The sequence below is a fragment of the Esox lucius genome, chromosome 19, assembly GCF_011004845.1.
Source record: "Esox lucius isolate fEsoLuc1 chromosome 19, fEsoLuc1.pri, whole genome shotgun sequence".
In the NCBI taxonomy this organism is placed as follows: Eukaryota; Metazoa; Chordata; class Actinopteri; order Esociformes; family Esocidae; genus Esox; species Esox lucius.
Window position 1 is genome coordinate 14,238,685 of NC_047587.1, and position 8,248 is coordinate 14,246,932.

The following is an 8,248-nucleotide window of genomic DNA, read 5'->3' on the forward strand; positions in this document are numbered from 1 at the left end:
GGGGGGTGCACCGTTCCTGGAGGTACTGCAATACCAGGTCGATGCGTGGAGTGGACGGAGCAAGCCCCTATTCCATCTCCCTATTCCAAAAATCAATTTAATATATGGTCCCCAGATAGGGGACGTATCAGATATTAAACTGATAAGAACAGATACTACACTTGATCTTAGCCAAAAGGCCGAGAAGCGATACCAGTATATGGGTTGAGACGAACGAGTCATTCTCGGACAAGTCAAACTCCATGACGGTTACCCCCACATATATAGTTTGTATTTTATTCATTACGTATAACATTTTATGTTTAAAAATTCTTATTAACTAAGACTAAAAGCTGATTAACATCGGAAATCACCACGTTTGGCTGTTCAAATTTTACAAATTGGTAGATTCAAAAGTCACGTGGTAATGGTCCACCAATCCGGAAAAAGAGACCGTGGCGTTGAATAAACATAAATGTACCGCAAAGTCGGAATATATATCTATCTAATACGTGTTGGAGAAACAATATATAATGTCTGTGAAACTTGGACATCATAATACTGTCAGAAATATATTATCTTACTAAAAATATTTGGTCGAACTGGTGCCGCAATGGAACCGAAGTAACCAGGAAAGGCCACTTGGTGGGGCTAGAGTTCTGCTGACCCCTTATGTGTGATGAACCTATACAAATAAATGCTTCAGAGTTCAGTTCCTGACTTGATTGATTTAGTTGTTATGGAATCAAATGTTTACAGTTTTTCCCGATTGCTAACAAAACTCTTCACACAGTCAGCAAGACAGAAGTGCATGTGAACCAAACTGTGAATCATTTCTCATTGCTTTCACACAAAAGGCATTCAATGAACACATTCTCCCAAATCCATGAATTCTTTTCTCATTTTTACTCCACCATCTACAAAACCATATATTCACAGCACATATTCATCACAATGCACAGGATTTGTAAATGTGAAAATAAATGTTGTAAATAAAAACATTATCTGTAAATATGTAAACATGTTTCACAAATTTAAATACAATTTGTGAATATGTAAAAACATTTCACAATAAAAACATAAATCTGTAAAACATTAACAACAGTTGCTTAACATTTACAAGTGTTGACTTTCATTTACAAATCTTAAGTTTATTTTATGGACCAGAATTTTATATTCACACATTTTTTGAGACACATATTCCTTTCGTTGTCAAGTTCTTCTGTGCGTGGTTTCAGTCAGAGGGCTCACTGGGTGGGACTTATGGAATATCCAGACTGGAGCCTGGTAGATTGGGGTCTATAGGTAGCTAGGACACATTTTTCCTCAAATGTGTGTATAAGGTTTAATTGTATAACAATATTTTACTGCATCACCAATGGGTAATACAACGCCGACTTCAGGCAACTAACTTGAGTTAGTTATGTCAGCCTACATCTGGTTGGCTAGCTAGACAGGCCTACGTGGTACATATTTTTTAACCCGCTTTTTCCACATTCAGCACATGCCCCTCGGAATGTCTATGCCCGGCACTGAGTGGTGCTGTGGTAGGGGTAGCTAATAAAAACATGTTTTTCAGGTAACCAAATAGTATTCAAACAATAACACATACCATTCGGTTAATGAAATAATGTCCAATTCACATCCCTGGTACAGACCATTACCTCTCAATTGCCTTATTCAGTAAGCAACTGATTAAACAGTTAGCTTAACAGTGCCACTGAGCTCATCCACCAACACTCATTCTGTTCGGCTAATGTGTTTCGAGGAGAGACTTGAACAAAAACGATTGCAGATCAATTGCCTGAAAAGAAATCCAGAATTGTAAACCTTTCCTCTATTACAATACACTTATCCTTTTTTATGGGGTGGGAATGAGGTTACCCAAATTGTTAACTTTTGTGTGTCAAAATTAAATTCCTTGCTATGGTATAGTATTCTAATAATTTCTAAGTTGTGTTATGTCTAGCTATCCTGTTAGAAAAAAAAATGTAAGACTGCTCCCTGACTTTGTTCTTGTAACTCAATGAGCCCTGGTGGTCTTTTGACAAGAAAGCAAGCAAACACAATGTTAGTTAATTATTTATATTGTGAGCTGTACCCATTATGTCAATGCAGTCATTGCATTCATCTTTTGAATCCAAAAATATACAATAAAAGTGATTAGATGAAACACTGACCTCTATAACTGATTGAGACAAAAGAAAAAACACATATACACTGTATACAAGAACATTCCTTCAATCCACACTGAAAAATGTATGACAAGCTGTTGTTCATCAAACACATTCATTTTCAATCTATTTTAGTTTTAAAACAAATTTGACTTGATCAAGTTAATTTGCCCGCAGAGTGCGAGCCTAAATATTTTAGTTTCATTCAATGCATGATTTTTAGATTGAGCAAAAAGGGATAAGGTAACACCATCATTTCCCAGAATGCTTTGTTGCAAAGTTTGTTTAAATATCTTTGATTCTCCATGCACACATTGGAAAATTAAACAATTTAATCAATCATCTATATTTTTCTGACCTGATCCAATCTGTTAGCATTTGCATTTATTGCCCCAATTACTGAGATTCTTGTTCCGTTTGATATAGGTTAGCTAGTCAGTTAGATTGCATATTGTTGGTATAAATGTTATACTAGTTGCATATCCACTTATCTGCATTCCAAGTAATAATTAGTAGTCCAGAAACATGCTTATTGTTCCCAGCATGTCTGGTTAGGTCTATGAGCTCAGGTGACACTAATTTATTTAATGTATAATTATTAATGTGTAGAGTTTGAATTTTTACTGAATAACTTACAAAACAAACTATCATTCCTCTGTCACTAACTGGGTATCTCTCACATTAATTTAAAAAGGCATCCCGGGACATATGCAAATAAGACTTCAGAAACAAAACTAATGAATAAACTTAAAAAATACAGGCTAAATCAAATTAATATACATTGGGTCAACTGATAAAATACAAAATGTAATGACTATACTGTATGGATTGTCTGCTTTTATTAAATCCTATCCACGTTCCCTCACAAAATCATTAATTATTAATAAATATTGGTCTTTCATTCTGTTGCTTTATTCTAATACTTTTTTAGTCTACCTGACAATTCCTTCCCACAAAAATAAATCTTGCCCTTCCAAGATGTCCATCACAACTGAACACTCCCGAACTCCTTCACCTGAGACCTCTACTTCCCTGATTGAAGATAATACAGTGGAGTTCTTTTGTTGTCAATTCCCAGCAGTTATTCCATATTTACCGTGGAAACAGGAGGGAAGGTTTATTTGTATGGGTACTGGTAATTGGGTTAAAAGAAGGCCATCCATTTCTATTGAAGTCTGCAAAACGGGAATCAACGTTTATTTAAGAGAAAGCACTTATCCATGTGTTTCCATCTTTGCGTCTAAAGAACCAAAATGTTAAGTAATTCTGGTCCCATGTTGCAGTTTATTTGAGGAATAAAAAAATATATATATATATCCCAAGTTAATGCTCACTGGTGATCCTTTGTGTATGTAGTCCTCTATAAGTGTCAGGTCCTGGCTGGGGGCCCCTAGGCACCTCTATTCGCCTGGGGGTCACAGCCAGGGCCTGATCGCAGAAGTGCCTCTGGGCATCTCAGTGCTACGGTTTTCTGTTCTCCCCAATTATAGGCAGCAGCGCCTCATTTGGGGACCTCTAATCGGGGACCTTATTTAACCCGGTGAGGATCGTGGTTTGTGCTATGTGCAACAGGTCTTGGTTTGTTTCTAGGCTTTTGTTTTATTCGGCAAATAAATAGAAAGCAATGTACTACAACCCCACGCCTTGTGTCCTGCCTACCTAGAACTGGGACAGAATGATCCTTCGCAGAACCCCATAGCCCCCTCAAAAAAACCTTTGGGGCTGACTCACGGCGGGTCGGTGGCATCGTTGTCGCCCCCCCCGTCAGAGCTGCCGCTGGGCTGGGCAGTCCTTCAGTGGGTGATGGTAGGGGTTCTCCTCCTCGGTGTCACTATCAGGCCAACCAAGTAGTTCTCCTACAGTCTATTTCTGCTGGGTCCCGGGGGGGTAGATTATTCTGGCACAGTTATGGAGGCAGGACACAGGCGCAGAGTGGTGGTTGAACGTCATTCTTGTAAGTCCGTTCAAAAGAAACAAAACAAAGCAGCAACAGCAACCAAATGACACTGAGCGTAAACAATAATCCACACCAGGTGTGGCAAAAGGCCAAACTTAAATAGGATCCCCAGTTGGAGGCAATGATGCACAGTGGCCTCCAAATGGGGAGAACAAAAACTCCCTCAGATGAGAATCAATTTCTTTATTAGAGTGCATCATCATGGTAACTTGGAGTTAGTTGAGGAGGTGGTCTTATAAAAAAAATGATATGCATTTGAGTTTAGAGTGTGCAGCATTTTCATTAATTTTGTTAACTTGAGGAGTTCCACATTATCTAAATAACTTTGCCCTGCGGAATAGGCCTCTCACAATTTGTGCACCAATATCGATTGGGTCTTCCAAACGTGTCTGCATTTTTGTGGGTGGAAGGGTGGTGCTTATGTTGGGTAACATGGAGTTAACCATGAAGATAACCTGCTCGGAGCAGATTAGGGATGCAGCGTAAATAGCCATGACGGGAGACCTCAGGAAAAACGTACGCACCTTTCGTAGTATGCGAAAATCAGGAAGCATCCCCAAGGTCACCAAGTTACCTCGATAAGACAGTACTCGCTTCGTAGTACACCTGTCAAGCTCGAGTGGAAATGAATTGCAGGAAGACGAAGTTGTACTATTGACGGTTATTTAATAGTAAATAATAATAATAATAATAATAATAGCCCAACAATGCCCTAAGCAGGCGAGACAATAACACACAAAGACAGGGGAAGCAGGGGGAACATATATACTGGGGGGAATGATAAAAATGAGGACCAGGTTCGCTAAACAAGACAACAGGTGAAATGAATGAATGAGATGGGAGGTGGTGTTAGAAGACTGGTGACGTCGACCGCTTGTGCCTGCAGGGGGAGGAGAGGCAGCAGAGGGCTCAGCCGTCACAACACCCCTCCGGCGGCGATCATTATTTGTGTTCGTGCTACAGGCATGTTTCTCTCCTTCGGTTTTATTCGGCAAATAAATGAAAAGAATGGACTACAACTCGGCGCCTTGTGTCCTGCCTACCTAGAACCGTGACAATAAGTTCCCAGGAGATTGAGGACCATGTAACTTTCTGGGAATTGAGGATCATGTCACCTTTTTAGGATCTTCTCAAGGCCCTGTTCAGGGTTCATACTGTCGCGCAAATCCTGGAAAAGACATGGAATTTCAAATTCTAGAAAAAAACAAAAAAAACATTAAAATGTTTCTCGATTGCTTACGAGCATTGGTCAATAGTGAAACCACATTAAGAAAACTCTTCACACACTGTGCATTACCAACATGTATCATTGCAAAACAGTTAATCTCACCCCCAAAACTCTTCATACATGCACAACAATTCTCACTCAGAAACACACACTGTCACTCACAACACACGGACCTAAATAAACTAACAACAGGGAGTATTACATAAAAGACAAAGTTTTATCTTGTAGGTTTTTTTTTGTTATTTCACATAAATCAGTATTTGATCACAGAAAATTTAAAACACCTCACTTTAATTACTTTACTAAGTATATGGAACAAGAATCACAAACGCAGCAATTTGAAGGAATATACTTAATTTTTTCTACATCTTGGCATATAGTACATTCTACAAAATGTACAGGCCCAACTGTACTCTCTTCACCCACGACTGCCTGGCAACTCACGTCTCCAACACCATCGTTAAGTTTGCCGAAGACACCACCATCATAGCCCTGATCTCTGACAACGACGAGTCAGCCTATAGAGACGAGGTAAGGTCACTGACTTCTTGGTTTCAGGATAACAACCTCCAGCTCCATATCAGCAAAACAAAGGAAATGATTGTTGATCACAGGAAGTAGCGGTGGGGAGACCACGCCCCCATAGACATCAATATGTCTGCAGTAGAGAGAGTTCACAACATCCGATTCCTCTGGGTCAACATCACTGATGACTGGACCTGGTCTCATCACTCTAACGTCGTGGTGAAGGAGGCCAGGAAATGTCTCTTCTTCCTGTGCCGATTAAGGAGATTTGGCATGGATTCCAGGATACTCACCAACTTCTACAGATGCACTAATCGAGAGTATCCTGATGGGCTGTGTCACCGCCTGGTATGACAGCTGCACCGCCCTCGATCCGTAAAGCACTTCAGAGGGTGATTAAAACAGCAGAACTCCTCATAAGGTCTGGCCTGCCATCCCTGCAGGATCTCTACACAGAGAGGTGTAGGAGGAGGAGCAAACGGATCATTACAGATCCCAGCCACCCATGCCACGGACTGTTTACCAAGCTGCCGTCAGGCAGAAGGTACAGGAGTATTCAGTCCAAAACAAACAGGCTATGGGACAGCTTCTTTTCACAGGCTGTAAGGCTGCTCAACTCGGGAACACATCTTCCCTTCCATCCATAGTCCATGCAAATCTGCCACTTACAGTGGGGAGAACAAGTATTTGATACACTTCTGATTTTGCAGGTTTTCCCACTTACAAAGCATGTAGAAGTCTATAATTTTTATCATAGGCATTCTTAAACTTTGAGTGATGGGATCTAAAACAAAAATACAGAAAATCACATTGTATGATTTTAAAGTAATTAATTAGCATTTTATTGCATGACATAAGTAAACCATGGAAATACGGTAGGTCTAAATTGTCCTACTGTTAAAATCTTGACTAATCCAGAATAAAAATCTAGATGATTTATTTGTTTAAATGCTCAGATTGAAGTATTCTGTCCATGAGATTAGCATAGAGAAGGAATGAAGATTGAGAAATTAATTGAGAAATAAATTCTAGCTGTAATGCTGTCTTTCCAGAAGACCATATAAACTTACATTCACAGGTAGGAGGCTGTCCTGACCATGATTGTGAGGCTGTGCATACCATAATCCCAGTTGAGTTGAAGGAGAAATTCCCATTGGGGTGGGAACAACTGACACTGGCTTTATCAGGGACACTGACTTCCTCCATCTTACATTTAATAACTGACAAAAATCAACAAAAAAAACATGAGCTTAATTTAAGAGAACCTGGAATATGATAGAATACTTAAGTTGATTTCATACTGTAGGTTATACAAGAATAAGATAATTGGAGTAGATTTTTGCTTACCTTTTTCACACTGGTTTTCACACTGGTAATCCTCGAGAGACTTCATCAGCAGGGTTCTCCCTTGTGTTGATATAGTTCCATTGACCGATCTCTGTGGAGTCTCTTATTGCAGAAATTATGTTAGATACAAAAGGTGTGAAACCGCTTGGTCTCATTTCCAATGTACTTAGGTACAGTCATGCTGTCAGTCAGTCTGTCAAAAAAATGTACTTATCCAACTGAAGCTTCAACTCCTTCCTCAGCATTTTGTCAACTCGAACCGCCAGTACAGCAGCTGTCTTGGAATTGTTATCTGCTTCAATGGGGCAACTCTGGCTTTACCCAACCTGAATGCAACATTTACCCGTTTGTTGTTGTTTTCTAGTCTCAAGTACGACACTGTGCCATATGCGTATTCACTGGCATCTGAAAAATGATGCAACTGTGCATACATAGGCTGTCCACAGCACGAAATGTAGTTAATTTCCTTGTTTGTAGTGATTCCTATAATACCCCAAACAATTGGATCCAGTACATTAATCCATGAGATCTTCATATCCCGGGATCCAGGTTTCTTACTTTTTGTAGTGACTATCCTAGCCTAAATGTCCATTAGCCACTTCGTTAATTGGTTATGGTGATGCGTGTCTCATTAAATCAATTCAAGCCATGATTTAGTTTGATGTTCCATTTCATGTAATTTCATAAAGTTTACCAAATGACTTTGATATTGTTACCGTAGTACTGAGTGATGATTCAGAGAGAAAATAATCCTGTAGCGTTGGCTGTAAAGTAACATGGTGATAGCTGTAAGAAACCACAAGCTCCCATAACCAAGAACAAGTCAAACTTGCCACACCTGGCCATTTATCACAAAACACCCACCTCGTGACATAAACGTGACTGACACCTAGTGCCCTGGAAGAGTGACATCCCAAAACAACTAGGCAATACAATATATGAAATGGCTCCTACATATACCGTTTGCGCCTCATAGACAACTATTACAAAAGACTGCACGCTGTCATTAATGCTAAATCAATCAATCAAATGTATTTA

The 8,248-nt window shown here is 39.6% G+C and overlaps 1 non-coding gene across 1 annotated transcript; it reads right to left on the minus strand.

Moving 5' to 3' along the window:
* On the minus strand, positions 1–191 carry LOC114829640. Its single transcript, XR_003777520.2, has one exon. It is a non-coding gene; the product is annotated as a U2 spliceosomal RNA (small nuclear RNA).
* Positions 192–8,248: the final 8,057 nt, after the last annotated feature.